Here is a 16,454-nt window from a genome sequence, read left to right as displayed (position 1 = left end):
GAACATTGGCGAAATTTTGGTATCATTTGGCGTCTTTTCCAGGTTGCCAGTCACTTCGCGGACTATTATTTATCCATTTCTTTTTTTCTTTCTGCATCTGCTGAAAATCTGAAGAGCTGAAATCCTTTCTTGGAGCTATTTATACAATTAACAGCCGAACAACCACCCATCTGACTCAATTTAACACATACTAAAGAAATGTAAACATCAGTATAACAAACAATGCTATCGCTACGAAGCACTGGATCAAGTTTGCTCCAAAATGGCGGATGCGTCGGCTCCTCCACTATAGGGGACTTAGCGTCACAGACTGTAACAATTTCATGATCCCCATATACCCCTGAATGCGTGACATCATTTGTAGATGACTCCAAAGGTAGCAAACGGTAAGGAAACAATAAGCAGCCTTATTAGAAACCAAAGATTTATTTTTGTTCTTCTCACTATAAGGAAAATCTTTTCTTCAAAACTTGATACCTAGAGTCGTATACAGTGTAATAAATATCCGTTGCATGGTATTAATCACGGTGCCATCTTAATTGAATTTTTGTCCAATCAAAAAACGTTTTCAAAAAACGAATTTAATAAGTGTAATTGCTAAAGTCTGTACATAAGTACGTGAACCCAATTCACTTCGTCAGACGAAGTAAAAGGAGCACTTCTCCACTCAACTGCCAACTTAAATTTTCATTAGAATCACAATTTCAATTACGTTTTGGTGACGTCTGTCGGTAGGTATATTCTTATACGCATATAATCATGCAAAATGTCTATTTCAATGAATAAATTTCTCTGTAGAAGGGTAATTAAATTTCGTCGCAAATACAGACAATACTCGATGTTGCTAATCCTCTCTAATTTCGAATTCATTGTACCATTATATTGTTTGCAGAAGCATTTGGAGCCAGACTCGAATTTAATTCCTGAATATGTAATTACATTTGTGAACTGACCCACTACACTGATTATGTGTCAACAGAATATTCAATGTTCTTCATTATGTCGACTCCGCACTGGAGAGTCAATTTACACTTAACGAGCCAGCTTTGTGAAGATTATGTCGATTTGTGTCATAAGTATAAATTGCAGCATTCATATTTCAGGCGTAGAGTAAATATTCGGGTCGTTTAACTGTTCAGCAATAAGACGACAAAATGATCAAATTATAGGCTAGTTTTCCTGATATCAAACACATAAAGGAAATTTAATTGCGATTATGGTACGGTTAAATAATTTTTTCATTTCATTACGAGTTTTTTCGGAAATAGAGCCTATATATTAATACGTGTAACTTTCATTGATGAAAAAAATATTTGAAATAGGAGGGGTTTTTTTTTCAAATCGAAAGTAATGTCTTATTTATCAATATTGTTTGATGGTTCATAATAATTCATTCTTCAAATGTACCACTATATTTTAAAAAAATAGTGCAAATCTTAAAGCAAAATCATACATAGTTACGAAACAATACGAGGGGGGACCCAAAAATAACCGGATTTTTGTTCTAAAACATTTATATATTAGTTTATTCACAAAATTTCTTTAGTCTCCTTCAAAGTGTTCACCCTTAGATGCAATACACTTGTTAATTCTTTTTTTCCACTGTTAGAAGCTCCCCTGGAACTCTCTAACTTTGACCATGTCCAGTGCCCTTTGCGAAGCAGATTTTACAACCTCTACATCATCAAAACGCTTCACTTTAAGAATTTTTTATCTTCAGGAACAGAAAAAGATCACAGGGGGCTAAGTCTGGCGAATACGGGGGTCGAGGAACGACTAGCCACCTCTGAGAGGCCAAGTAGCGGTTAATAGTGAAGGCTGAGTGTGCGGGAGCGTTATCATGGCGAAGGAACCATTCTTCGATCGCCCGCACGAGCTCCAACTCATTCTTGTTTCTTCTAAAGTTTCGTCAATCGTAAAACGACGACTCTCGTTGATTTTTTGGCGGATTTTTTTAACGTTTTCAGCATTTCGAGACGTTGAAGCGCGCTCAGAGCGAGCATGATCTTCAACATTCATACTACCCACGTTTAAAGCGCCCAAACCACTCGAAAACTTACGTGTACGGATCATAGCATCGTTCTTGAAAAGTTGTTGATTCATTTGGTAAGCCATTCCGTTGCCCACTTTTCAAGCAGGAAGCAAAATTTAAATTTTACAGTTTGTTCTTTTTAAATCTGCCATAATGAGTTCGCAGGCGGAAAGCAACAACACCTGAGAAAACCAACACTGCGATCAGACGTTATCAACTAAACTGACGCCACTTGCACAGCTGGATGGTGAAGGTTTCTACTTGAGCCATCTAGCTGGAGAACACTCTACTACATACAGAATTGGCATCGCACAATTAGTCTGATTTCATTTAGGTCCCCCCCTCGTAGTAATTAAGTTATTTATTTATTTATTTATTTTTTGTACAAAATCATAGACAAACAGAATAAAATATCAGTCCAATTTTAGAGATTGGTGACTGGGCGACGATAAACACGCTCGTGGTCACAAAGTTCTCCAAGTGAAACGATACCTCTGAGAGTGCTGGACCAGGGATTGCTCGGATCCTGGTCTGGTTCAAAAATTCAAAGCTGTCGTCAGGGTCCCATCCAACTGGTTAAACCACAAACATTGGTAGGTACGGGGGATTTTGGAGTGAAAAAAAGAGCCTAATTTAGAATTAAAAATTGTATGAAAATGTTTCAATGACTTATTCTGATGCAGAAATACAGGTTTTGGATTAATGCATGTATTCAGGAACGTTTCCATCTTACAGTATCTGAAAACGGTAAATGTTAACGGCATAGCAACACAGGTGTGCCTTGAAAAAATCTGGATAGTAATGTTTGATTCTTACGTCACTTATACTTCGTAGTCACTTTTTAAAATATTTCTTATGAATTATTATGAAATGCTTGAAAAAGAAATCATTCATACTTTTCTAGCGAAATTCCCGATTTAAAATAAATTATAGAGATAAATAACCTTTTCCTACGTAGCAAGAGTCATTTATTTCTCATTATTGATTCATTAATTATGTAAATAAACAGATTAAAATGGTATTCATGATTTTTAAATAAATGTTTCTTTGATGAAAGTCATATTTCCGAAAAAAAGGAGTTTTATAAACATAATTCGTCAGTTTCACATAAAATAAATATAAGCCAGATATCCGTAATACATTCATCTTAGTTACTCATCTTCGTGTAATTATTAAGTACACATTTTCATACACATATCTCGTTTTTTCTTTCTTTTTTTTCCTAGAAATGTTTAAGTGTCGTATGTACTTTTCGTTTTTTATTTTATGTCGGTAATGAGATCATGCATTTTTTATTAACTGTAAGACGAGAAAAAAGTCAAAGTGACTTCAGAAAAACATAACTGATTGTTTTTTAATGGCTTAAGCAATTTGCGTTCTTTTTCTTTACTATGACATGATACTCATATATGCCTAAATTGACACCATTTGAGATTTTAGCAAATAAGTTTTAGTAAGTGATCAAATCACTAGAAACGTACTTTCGAAAATGCGTTTATCTTCTATTAGTGCATTACGAATACTGTAAATTATTTAACTATTAATGAAGTGTAAAACAAGAACATCCTGAAATCAAAGAACTGGAAAAGTTTAGCTGCAAATAGAGGAGGCTGGAAATGGCTGATTCAGAAGGCTTTGGCACATCCAGGGCTGTCGATGGATGGTGAATGGATGATGATGAAAACAAGAATTATACGTTAAATCATTTTGAGTACATGCAGAAGAAAACAGGTACGCGGAGTCTGAGTCACACTGAATTCGAGGTAAAGGAGTCGGAGTCAAAAGTTGAGGGTTTTAAAATTTCAGGAGTCGGAGTCTGTCATTTTCCCTCCGAATCCGCAATCTGCCATGGTTGCGGAGTCAAAGTCGGAGTGGGACTGATGTTGGAACAAAGGAGTCGAAGTCGGGAGTCAAAGATTTTAAAATTTAAGGAGTCAGAGTCGGTCTTTTTCCCTCAGATTCCACAATCTGTCACGATTGCGGAGTCAGAGTCGAAGCTAGAGTCAGACTGAAGTTGGGACAAAAAGCTTGGAGTCGGGAGTCGAAGATTTCGAAATGTCAAGAGTCAGTGTCTTATTTTTCCTCCGAGTCCACAATCAGGCTGGAGTCAGAATTGAAATTGGAGTAAGGCTGATTTTGAAGCAAAGGAGTCGGAGTGGGAGTAAGGAGTCGAATGTTTTAAAATTTCAAGAGTCAGTGTAGCAATCGATCATTTTTCCTCCGTGTTCATCTGTCATGGCTGCGGAGTCAGAGTTGGACTGATTTTGAAAAAGTCGGAGTCAAAAGATTTAAAATTTTCGGAATCAGTTATTTTCCTTCCGACTACGCAACCTTAGATAAAACTATTGCAATAGAAGATACAGTGCAAAAATTAAATTCCTTTTTCATATTCAATAAATTGCAATCCTTTAATTTATTCGATATTATTCGCTACCAGTAAAAACGTTTCTGTAAACCACCGTCTCGTTAAATTTCGGTCTTTTTACAAATAGATTTAACGGAAGTTTTTGTTTTTTTTTTCAATACCATTCGTCGAGTAAATGCTCGGATAATTATCGTTTGGTTTCTTGCATTTTCTCTGGAGAGTTGTCTATTCATGAGTTAATCAATAAATCCCAAGCTATTCATCAAGTTGTTTTTTTATTCTTTAGAAACTCGGTAACTTTCATTTATTTGGTTAAAAGGGAAAAATATGCACGAAAATAAAATAATGGCTTGAAAAATATTTGTAAAAAAAAGTATTCATACGTTATGGACAATGTTGTAGAGCTCAATTGAGGCAGTGAAAAGTAAAGGGATGTAAGTGAACTTTTAAAGTTTTGAATAAACCGAGTTTAGTGTTAGATTCTAGGTAAGCAGTCATTGAATCTTTTTTTTCTAAATCGTGCTCAAGAGCACCACTCACCAGAACTACTAGCAGGGCTTGATTACTGAATAGGCCAACTAGGCCAAGGCCTAGGGCCCCTCTCTTTAGGGGCTAAAAATGGTTAAAATTGTTTTTATGCAATGGCTAAAATTGCAAGGTTTAACTACATTAAGGACACAAAAAAGCATTTGTCCTAGGGCATACTAATACTAATATACTAATACTAATCGGGCCCTGACTTCTAGTACTACCTCTTGGCATAAAACAGAGAAGAGTCTACCATTCGTACCTCTACCAATCCTACCATTTGTACTGATAATCTCCAAATTTTTAATTTTAGCACTTACACTTCGTTTTTCATTGCCTTAATTTTAAAAAAGAGTTGATCTAACGCCATTTTTTCACTACATACTGATTACTGACCTTGTACTAGAAGACTTGGAAGGCCTAAGCTGCGCTGGTTGGATGCTGTGGAAGAGGATTGTATTGTTGTAAAGTCTAATAACCGGGAAGAGCTTAGATGCGAATAGAGGAGGTTGGAAACGGCTGGTACAGAGAGAGAAAGCCTCGGCTTACCTTGGGCTATCGCGCCATGGATGATGATGACTCATTACTGTCCAAAATATAATTCCTTGGATAATCAACTTTTTTAAAGTATACTACAGTAGTCACCACTTAATGTGATCACTTTGGGAAGCAATAATTTGGGTAACATAAAGCGATTGAGAGCATTAAACGAATCAGAAAATGAGATCAATTATGCGTCTTACGTCACTCTTACTGAGTTTCAAAATAAAATGAAAGAAACTCATTTTTATATACTGTATATTTCTATTAAACTATGGAAAGTATGCATACCTTTAAAAAAAACAATTGTTGGTTGTCACTAATTTCTTAGAAGCTCATTAATGAGTTGGTCATAATTAATTCCTTTCTGTCACCAAGGCGATTTTGCACACCAAGTTTCACTGCTTTCCTAGTTTCAACTTTTTAGGAAGTGTATACTCATCAAGGCATTCCTCATCTGGCTAATCTCAGCTCCATCATCCATCTTTTTTCCTATAATAATCTGGCAAACTTCTAATTCTGTTAATGTGGAAGCAATAGGAATATTTTGATCAATTTCCATTCATGACTTAAACTCAAAAATGTCATATCCGAAGAATTTTCTGTCATGTTTTTGTTTTCTGATTTACATTTTTCGAAAATTTGACTAGGTAAAAGTTTCTGATCATTTCACCAGAAACCCGATATCTTATTCTTAGTCTTACATAATATCATTATTTCTATTTATGACGACAGTATTTACCAAATGAAGGCTTTTTATTTCTTTTTTATTTCCTTTCTTCACTTTTGTCTTTTATCTTACTCAAGTTTTATTGCACGAGCATACGTACTTGGTTCCCGAAAAAACATATCAGTGGTCAAACTTTAAATTTCAAAATTTTATTGATGTTTGTGGGAGGTGGAAAATAAACTCCTTTTTGACTTTCCCCCATTAGAATCTGTTTAAAATATCTCTAAACATTTTTTTGTTGTTCTTGATACTGCCACCATTTTGCCCCCGGTAGCATGTGTGAAACACAATAAACCGTATTTTAAGTTTTATTATATGTGCTGATAATTTGCATGCTTCTGAAAAAATAATGATAAACTTAATACTTGCTAATCCTCATCCATCTTGCAAGGGTTAAGAGAAATTATAAAGTCTGACCGCGAAGAGTTGACCCTTGGCTCCGCCTTGTTTCAGAAGTGTCCATTTTTGTGAAGGGACGATATGGAGAGGAAAGTTGAAGAACGGAATTTGCAAGTGCGTCATTGGTTCTAGGGTTTGAATACGTCACCTTGGAATTTAAGAAATTAACAAAAGAGGTAAAACATTTCAATTTTCTGCTGTCAAGGGAGATGTCTCATTGGACAGGTCACATCCTACGCAAATGGTTCTTGGTTTTACTTCTTTCAACAATCATTCGTCAGAGATAACAACGCCTTATATAGTTAATTTCAATTGAAAACTGGCGAGAGTAGAGTTGCAGTAAAGAATGCAAAAACTGGTCATTTTCACTTTTTCTCCAATTCAAGGCAATTAGTGCTACACATTAACCTTTCTGGCATGAATAATCATATAACGAAAATATAACTAGAAGTACATTTTTTTTCATCCCACCAAAATGTCGATAAAATTTGAAAATATGGCACGCGTCCTTTCTTCCTTCTTTGCCTATTTTAAGGAATGGACTCGTTTTCTCAAATGATTGACAAGGGTCATTTGTTCGCGGTCGGACTATAAAAACGGTTATCCTGCTACAAATGTGCTGTCCTTTCTTTAAAAACAATTGAGGGCATTTGCTCTAATCATTCTTTTAAAAAACTACCAGCTTTATGAATTCTTTTCTAGCTTACTAACACAGCAGAAACTATTACCTTAATGCCAAATCAGACAGAAAATAATCAAGAATTGATCGATTTTCAGCGTATGCCTCTGAATTCACTTAAGGAGTTTAGATTTTCTAGATGCTGCAATTAAACACCATATCACCGCCTCAGAACAACCGTGGGATATTTTAGTGTTGTTTCTGAGCAAAGATGCATTACTGTTACTCGGATGTAATTAGGGCTCGACCGATGGCATTTTTTGGCCGATGGGCCGATGCCGATTGTTGGTCGATTGTTCAAAGATGGCCGATGGCCGATAGTTTTCTTCCAAATGGCCGATGGCCGATGCCGTTGGCAAAAAAAAAGTAAAAAAAAATTAATTTGAGTTCTAATATTTTAATTCAAATTATGGTTTTCGCAATCACGAGTTGCGACAGGACCCTACTTATTGGAGTTATTGTTTCTAGAAACTGCTCATTTCCCCCAAAACCTGCCCTTCTCTTGGGCGGTTACGTGTGTATAGTTGTGTGTGTGTAGGCGCGCATGCATGTGTTGACTTGTGTGTGCGTAGACTTGTGCACACATGTAGGCGTGAATGTCTCTGCGTGTGTGTGTGTGTGTAGGCGCTTGTGCATGTGTAGGCTTGTGTGTGCATAGACTTGTGTATGGATATAGGCGTGTGTAGGACATGGATGCCACCGACTAGGAGGCGGGGAGAAGCGGATTTCGGGGGACATTGCTCAGGACCGGAGGGGCCGCGCCCGCGGAGGACGGTGGGCGGGAGTGCGACAGAGGGAGGCGGGGAGGGGGGAATAAAATCAGCGTAACGTCAAGGACTGTCAAATGAGAACAATCAGCAATCGTGATTGCTCAAAAAAATCTAACAGAAATAAATTGATAAGATTGTCAGGGATTTGAAGGATCATTGAAACAAGTATAAGAAATACGCAAAATGACATTTTTTGACCAAAATAAATAATCACTAAATATTTAAGAAATGCTTGAAACGACTAGGGTAGGTAAGTGGATCACCCTCTGCTTTTGGAGTAACTCACAACATGAAACTTCGGCCCCAACTTCAGCCTCATTTTTTTAGTACAAAACCGCTACCACAAACGCTTCGGAAGAGTTTCTGATTCTACTTCAGCACTTCCGAAAAAAAAATTCAAAAGTCCCTTTGATTTCTGAATTATGTCACCATTCAAAACGTCTTTAATCAATTTCCTACATTATTGCTCTAAATTCTTCCTAAACAACAGATAAATCTTGAAAAATAAAATATCTAATTTTATGAATGGTGTTAGTTTTAAACAATTAAGAAGTACAACTAGAGTTTAATTTCAGAAATTGAGGGAGTGTGAGGAGGGGCACGCAAGTGTACTCGGAAATACAAAAAATAGTCTTAAAAATATAGTTTAAAACAATCATAAACATTGAGCAAAAAAACCTTTTTAAAACTTGCACCCGAGTTTGTTTTGACGTGCAGTGGCGGATTTAAAATTTAGCAAATGTTGCAATTGCGTGAGAGACCCATAACCATAGGGGCACCGTTGGAGTTACAAAAATGCTTATGATAAATGTTTTAGAATTTCTGTGATAGAGAAATAGGACCCCAAAAAGGTATTTCGACGGGCCCCAAACTTGTAGCTCCGCCGAAGCAATACAGAAAAGACTGCATTACTGTGATTAATGTTACAAATATCGAAAAATTAAAAATTACCGCCGGTTTAACGGGAATCTAACAAAATGAAAAAAATCGGTTTCGCCATCTCATATTTGTTTCCATGGTCTCCAATTCGGCAATATATCACCAAATGATCGTCAGTCTAAGACGCTATATTAGTTTTTAGTAGTTAATAGCCACAAAAAATGAGTAAATAGGCTTTTTAGAACGCCCGATCGAAAACAAAAGGGGAAGTGCACAACTGGAACGTACGCACACCCCATATGCGAAAATTTAGCCTTCTACAGCTTACCATTTTTGAGTTATGACTTATGAGAGATACGTACATCCAGCCGCAAGAAACAACGCAATAATTAACATGTTTGGTACCTGAATGCAGTATTAAAAACTCTTTCAGGGGTGACTAAAATAGAAATTCATACTGAAATTTAAGTAAACAATTTTATATGAAAACAATAACTCCCTTTACTTTGTATTGAAAAGTAAAACAACTAAGGCCCTTATTTTTCAAAAACATCGGCCAATTCCATCGGCTTTTCGATGCTTTTTAAGGCCGATGGGCCGATGTTTCCTACAAGTTAGCATCGGCCGCCGATGCCGATGGCTAAATTTTTGAACCATCGGCGCCGATGTATCGGTCGAGTCCTAGATGTAATGATACATGTACAGAAACGTTGATTGAAAATAACGATTCTGTCAGGTATTGATATCATTCCACTTCACAAATTCTAACGATTTTCACTTTATTTCAGGAGACTTCACAAGCGCTTTCTGCTACAAAAGTTATTTATCGAAAAAGAATTACATTAAGGGGAGGTGTGTGTGTTTAGCTAAATAAAAGTGGAATGAAACCACTGAAAATTCTGAAATTAAGTAAGGTGGATGAGAAGGTGTACTAGCTAAACGTATCCGTCATACATAGTCCAAACGCATACAGTTTGTACCTATTATCTGTGTAAATAAAAGAGAAATATTCAAAGCATAAAAATGATACTGTAGTGATATTTTACTTAAAAAAAGACTTATAGTAATAAACTAGAAATACACATTTTTTTAGGTATGTGTAAATTAAAATATTTGCACAGATTTGGAATATGCTTTTGTATTTGACAATAAATTACCGCCCCTAATTCAGGGCCTAATGCATAACTGCATGCAATGTACCAGACAGCCCGGTTATCACATGTAGAGACTGCAGTTTTGTTTTTATTAGAACTCCTCAGTGAGGAATAGTGTATAACCGAGCTGGAGGCAGATGTCCTCTCATTGAAGCTGAGAGTGCCAACAAACTGGTGGATAAAGTGAACTAATATCACCAGTGAGAGGGTCCGCAGCATGATGCGGTTCGGCTCGTAAACTGAAGGCAAAGCTTGGGCATTTAACAGTTATTTACCACCCCTAAGCCAAGAGGGCCATGCTGTGGATACTCGCTGGTGAAATAAATTCACTATACCTACCAGTTTCTTGGCACCGTCAGCTACAATGAGATGGCATCTGCCTCTAGATCAGTTATTCACTATTCCTGACTGAGGAGTTCTAACAAGAACAAAACTACAGTCTCAGGATGTGATAAATGGGCTGTCTGGTATATTGCATGCATGCTTTTTGTATCCTAATAGGAAGCATTAAATTTCCAATTTTTAATGATTTTTAAAGCATCAAAAACGCGCTTGTTTATTTAAGTGTTTAGTTGATGCACCAAATGTGTACAGATCGAAAGACGAACGGGGTTGATTTGGTTCATGTATTCAAGATTTTTTTTTTCCAAATAAAATGTTTTAAAACGTTCTTGGATAACTTGTGTAAAAACGAAGCAGATGCATAATCAAAAGGATTTTCTGGACCAAGAAAACAAGGTGGAAACACATTCTTGGTTAAAAAAAACTTCAATGTGTGCTCAATAAAAAATAATTTGAATTTTGTCATCTTGAATTCAAATTATGTGTTTCACAATCACGAGTGTGTGTGTATGTAGGCCTGTGTGTTTGTGTGTGGGGGGTATGTTTATCGGTGTGTAGAAAGTATGTGTGTAGGCATGTGTGTTTGTGTCTGTGTGCAGGCATGAGTGTTGGTAATTGTGTGTATGGGTGTTTGTGTGCGTGGGGGCGGGGTATGTGTATGTATGTAGGCATATGCGTTTCTGTCTGTGTGCAGGCATGAATGTGTGGGTAGTTGTGTATATGTGTTTGTGTGTGTATGTATCTGTATGTATGCGTGTGTGTATGTGTTTGTGTGTGTATGTGTTTGTGTGTGCATGTGTAGTTGTGTATGTATGCGCGTGTGTGTAGGAAATCGATGCAACCAGGAGATGGCTTTCGCTACAGGAGCAGCATCGTGAAGAACCGGTCGACGGTGATGCTGCAGAGGGTGCTAGCGGGAAAATAAAAAGATAGCACATCAAAACAGCCAAATGAAAGCAATCGTGATTGCTCAAAAAAAAAAACTTCCTACAAATACCAACTCGGTTAGTTAAGATACAATTTACTAGAAAGTAAAAGTTTAATTTTTGGATTTAAAAGTTGTTTATTCACTTTTATTTTATTCATCAACATCTGGCAAAAACTAAATACCAATAAAACATGTCTGCTTGGAATATAAGGATAGCTAAAAAATAGTAAACCTAATCCTAAACAATAATGCGCATATGATTTATATTTTATCCAAAAGGAATTGCTATCGCTTTTTGATATACGCTTTATCCCATGTTGTAGCCCCGGTACGCGGGTCATAAAATTTCCATAATGTAACCAACATCACATGTCCCATAAAAAAGAAAAACCTCTCTTATCTAAAGCGGGAAACATTGTCCGGAACGAGGGGCTGGAATGGACCTCGTAAAGTTCATTCCTTCTTGGTTATTTGGGCATTCTGAGGGAGTCGCCAGTCTCTTGGAAGTAGTCATAAAATAAAGCCGCGTTTATCTGTGAAGACAGCGGCAATTATGTTGTTCAGACTTTAGTCGATATTAGAAGCTATTGCCTGCATGGCCATTTCGCCACTCGATAAGAGGGTTTGCCTCAACCACTATACTTAATTGATTGTTATTAGAATGGATAGCAAGAACGTGGAGACATCCAGTAGCGGAAGCTTGTTCTCTGTCGAAGTTAGTACCGTTTAAAGAAAATAATGTTCTGTTATGAAAGATGTCGAAGTCGTATATTTGATACGCTCGATAACCTCCTCGTAAATAAAATTAATAAAACGAGATTAAATCCGTCCTGAAGCTATTTCAAAATTTAGAAAATTATACGGAAAACGTTTTTTTTAATTCATTTTACTTAATTATCTATTGTTTAATACGTAGAGATATTTCATTTTAGCAAAAGTAAACCCTTCTAATAAACATCTACAAAATAAGAAACACTTCAAGTCAGTCTCACGCCATTTACGGGCATTTTGTCGCCATGGAAACTGCTTGACGGCACTAACAGACATTGAATAGCCAAAAAAAAAAAAAAAACGAGTTGATGTGTGCATCACACGAATTCCTTTTACTCCAATTTAATGTAATTTCCCCATTATTGGCTTTTTTAATGTGATTCAATAGTTTACTTTCTAAATATCACCAACAGTGGCCAAATCAAAACCAGGTTTTTTTTTTAAAAAATCGCCAAATTTGTCGCCAAGTTGACGAAAAAACGACGACCAAAATACTGGCGATATATCGCCAAGTGGCCGCCAAATTATAACACCACTTAAGTTTGCATCGAAATTAACAATGATTTCCCCCCAAAAAGGGGGCAAAAGTCCCCTTTAGAAACACCCGAATGCAACCAAAAGGGGAGGTGCACAACTACTCGTAGATACCATTAGGAGTCTACTTACCAAATTTCAACTTTCTAGAACGTACTGTTCTTGAGTTATGCGACATATATACGAACATCCGCACATACAGACGTCACGAGAAAACTCGTTGTAACTAACTCGGGAATCGTCAAAATGGATATTTCGCTTGTCTATACGTTCTTAGGCACTTATAAACGTGTGGTCGAGTCGAAAAAACTCAAGTCATTCGGAGGGTGAGTAAAATGGAAATTAAGGTCGATTTTTGAGTGATTTTTTTTTTTTTTTTTTTTTTTTTTTGCGAATACATTACTTCATTTTTTGTAAAAGGAAGTAAAAAGATGGAAGTGGGCGGGGCGGGGGGTTAAAAAAATAAGGAAAGAAAAACAACTTTTCCTATTTTCTGAGTGTTAGGTTCCCTCCGGAAATTCAACCTTAACCCTGTCGTTGTAGCATTAAGACTAAATGGCTGCCTTAGAATTTTCTCCTAGTATTTTATAGCAGTCTTTACACTTTCGTAAGTTTACGTATTTAGGTAAGGTACAATATTTGAAAACTGAGGATTGTACTAAAAGTTTTAGCCTTGCCCGCATACCACATCTCAGGCGGTTAGAAGCAAAGGGATGCAAGTGGCAAAATTAAAAATTTGAAGATAACCAGTACAAATGGTAGGTGAACCTCTCCTCTGTCTTGGGGCAAGAGATTGTACTAGTAGCCCTGGTAAGTGCTGCTGTACAGCATGATATAGAAAAAATTTAATGAAAGCCTACCTAGGATGTTATCTTTAAACGTGTTTTACTCACTTACATCCCTTTGCTTCTCACTGTCTCATCTGCCAGGTGTAAACAACTTCTCATTTGTTTTCAGGTTTACCCCAATACAAGAAAATATATAATTGTTCATATAATAAAATCTTTGACCCTCAAAAAGGCTAAAACTTAAATCATACTAAATTAAGGAATAATAAACAACAAGATATCATAAGAATTATGAATAAATGAATAAGATAACTATATAATAATATTAAATTAAATCTTTAAAAAAAATCATAACATTTACTTACTCAAACATTATTCTTTCAATCTAACGCATTTGAGCGTATTCTTATTTCGATTTCAGCATTACAAATAATCACAATGTTGTTTAGAAATACGTTAGTTCATCTTGCGATTTTGAAAAAACAGAGTGATGATTGAACAAAAGAAATTTCTGGCATTTTTTTTCAATTCGACTTAAGTTTTAATTTTATCTTCCTGTGCAAATATTTTTACCCTAACTATGCTCTCTCACCAATATGTTACGATCGATTTCCTAACTTACTATTTACTTAGTAGAAAGATCCTCTGATAATTAATTTCTCTAGTATTTCCCTCATGATTTCGATCTTTATTTGACGACAATTTCTTTGATTCATTTTCCTCCTCTTTCTCTTTTCTTTCAACTGCAGCACAGAAAACATTTTTCGTAGAAGTATACAAGGATATGTCTTGATATATATTTTTTTTAATTTCACTGGAGTTTTCTGAAATTTTAGTTCTTAAATGTATTTTTCGGAGTATTCCTTCAACAAAACGGAGGATCTTCTCTCTATTAGAGAGATAAACTCAGAACTAACCCACGTTAGCTCTCTAATGATTGTGTCGTAATTAACGCGCGTCAGCCAAAGAACTCTCTTGTGGATCGCTGATTGTTTCGCTAACGCGCGTTAGCTTTAACCGTATATGGGTCTTACGCAGCGCAAACATATCATGCTATAACGACCTTGAGATAAAGAACGAATGACTTGTCTCTACAATAAATAACTATGTCGAATTCATTAAAAACGGATTAATCGTGCATTCATAAATTAGTGAACCAAAGGATGAAATAATATCAATATTTTTTTAAGTAAAAATCATTGTCTTTTATACAAAAAATTAACGTTTAGAGAGTGAGAAAAAGAGACCCTACTTGCGCGAGACTTAAAATAAAAAAAAAGAAAAAAAAACTCAGAAGTGAAGTAAATCCATATAATCACACCTAAAAATGGCTGTGCCTGTGTGTGGTCTCCTTATACAAATCCAGTTTACGTCGGATTTCCGAAAAATTTGACACAAAGATCCTTTATTGGGCAGGGATTCACAGAAGAGATTTTTTACCTATTAAGGACGAAAGGTTTCTGACCCCAATGGCAAATCCCGAGTTTACGTGAGATATTTGCCAAATCATGCACAAAGATCCTTTCATGCTCGTGAATTCCCGTAGGGTTTTTTCTCCCCTATGTGCGGGGGAAAAACTTTCAGGAGGTTTTCACCAGAAAGTCCGTGAAACGAACTGTTTCCTCCTAGTTCTAACAATGACTACATTTTTGGAATTTTAAGGAAATCTATAAAGAGATCTAAGTTTAAATTTTGAGTCATGAAATTGCTCTTTTTTACAAGTTGACGGGAATTTGTTCGTTATATTTTTTCTTCTTTTACTTAAGTTACATTGTTAAACATGCAACACTTGGTACAGCTTTTATTTTCGAGGTTGACTGTGCAACGCAGCTAGTATACATATAATAGCTAGGGTAGTTTCGCCAATATGAATCCATGCGTTAAGCATTACATCGGTATCGGTTTTTAAATACTGACATACGTGAAATTGTGAGCAAAAACTAGTTTAAGGAACAAGTCTTAGACTTAAATCGAAGTTTCCCTAGTAGTTGAAGCTATCATACAACTTCGTGTATTGAAACTTTTTTTTATTATGCAGAGAATATTTCAGCTGAAAACAATTTACAGAAAATGTTCATTAAAAATGTTCTTGATTCTAAAGAAAGAGCTTAAATTGTGTCAATGAATATTAAAAATTATCGAGAGAAATATTTGCATAAGAAGGGAAAAGGGAAAAAAAAACATTAATTAGTATTTAAAGCGAACATTTATGTTGTATGTACTGAAAAAAAAATAATTTAGTCACTTAGAGTAACTTTAAACCATGTGGTGTAACTTTACAATACTTATATTTTAGTTTATTTGATTTTAAACGAAACTATAGAAGACCGATGTTGTACTCTGATGTCAAGGTTACATTCTACTTCGTATCTAATAAAAAAGCTTGACAACTGTACACTGTACATATTTTCCAATCATTCTGAAGTAACTGTTTGGAAGCTTCTTTCGGACACTGACTTAAAGTAGTTGAAATCTCCGGTCCATATTGTAATATTCTAAGTAACGTAACAAATTATGGAGATCTTTTGATGCCCTGAAATAAAAAGGAGGCGTTTTTAACGATTTAGAAAAGTTTATTTTCTTATTCGAATTTCACTTCTTTTTTTAAAATAAGTCATTGAACTTATAATCTTAATAATTTTAATTGACCTAATTATTTGATCTTACATTTCTCACATGGTTCAGTGTTTCACCTGGCTTAAATTCGGACTTCAATCTAAAAAATGGGTGTTTGAATCACTACAAGAGAACCCTATGTGGCTCAGAAGAAACCTATGCAAAACTAGAAATAAAGTATTCAAAGGTAAAATTAAAATAACAAATAACAACACTAAAAAAATGGTTTTCTATTTAACATTATTATTAGAGGAAATAAGGCTTAATCACAAGCAGTTTGTGATGATTTTCGCATCACAATACAATTTGCTAATCTCCCCTTTGCTCTGGGATCTTTTGTCAAATCCTTTGGAAGACAAGAGATGTTTCTAATTTAACAGTACCAATCGTGAAAATTAA

Source organism: Uloborus diversus, chromosome 1 (genome assembly GCF_026930045.1).
Source record: "Uloborus diversus isolate 005 chromosome 1, Udiv.v.3.1, whole genome shotgun sequence".
NCBI lineage: Eukaryota > Metazoa > Arthropoda > Arachnida > Araneae > Uloboridae > Uloborus > Uloborus diversus.
Note: the sequence above shows the minus strand (reverse complement) of the source record.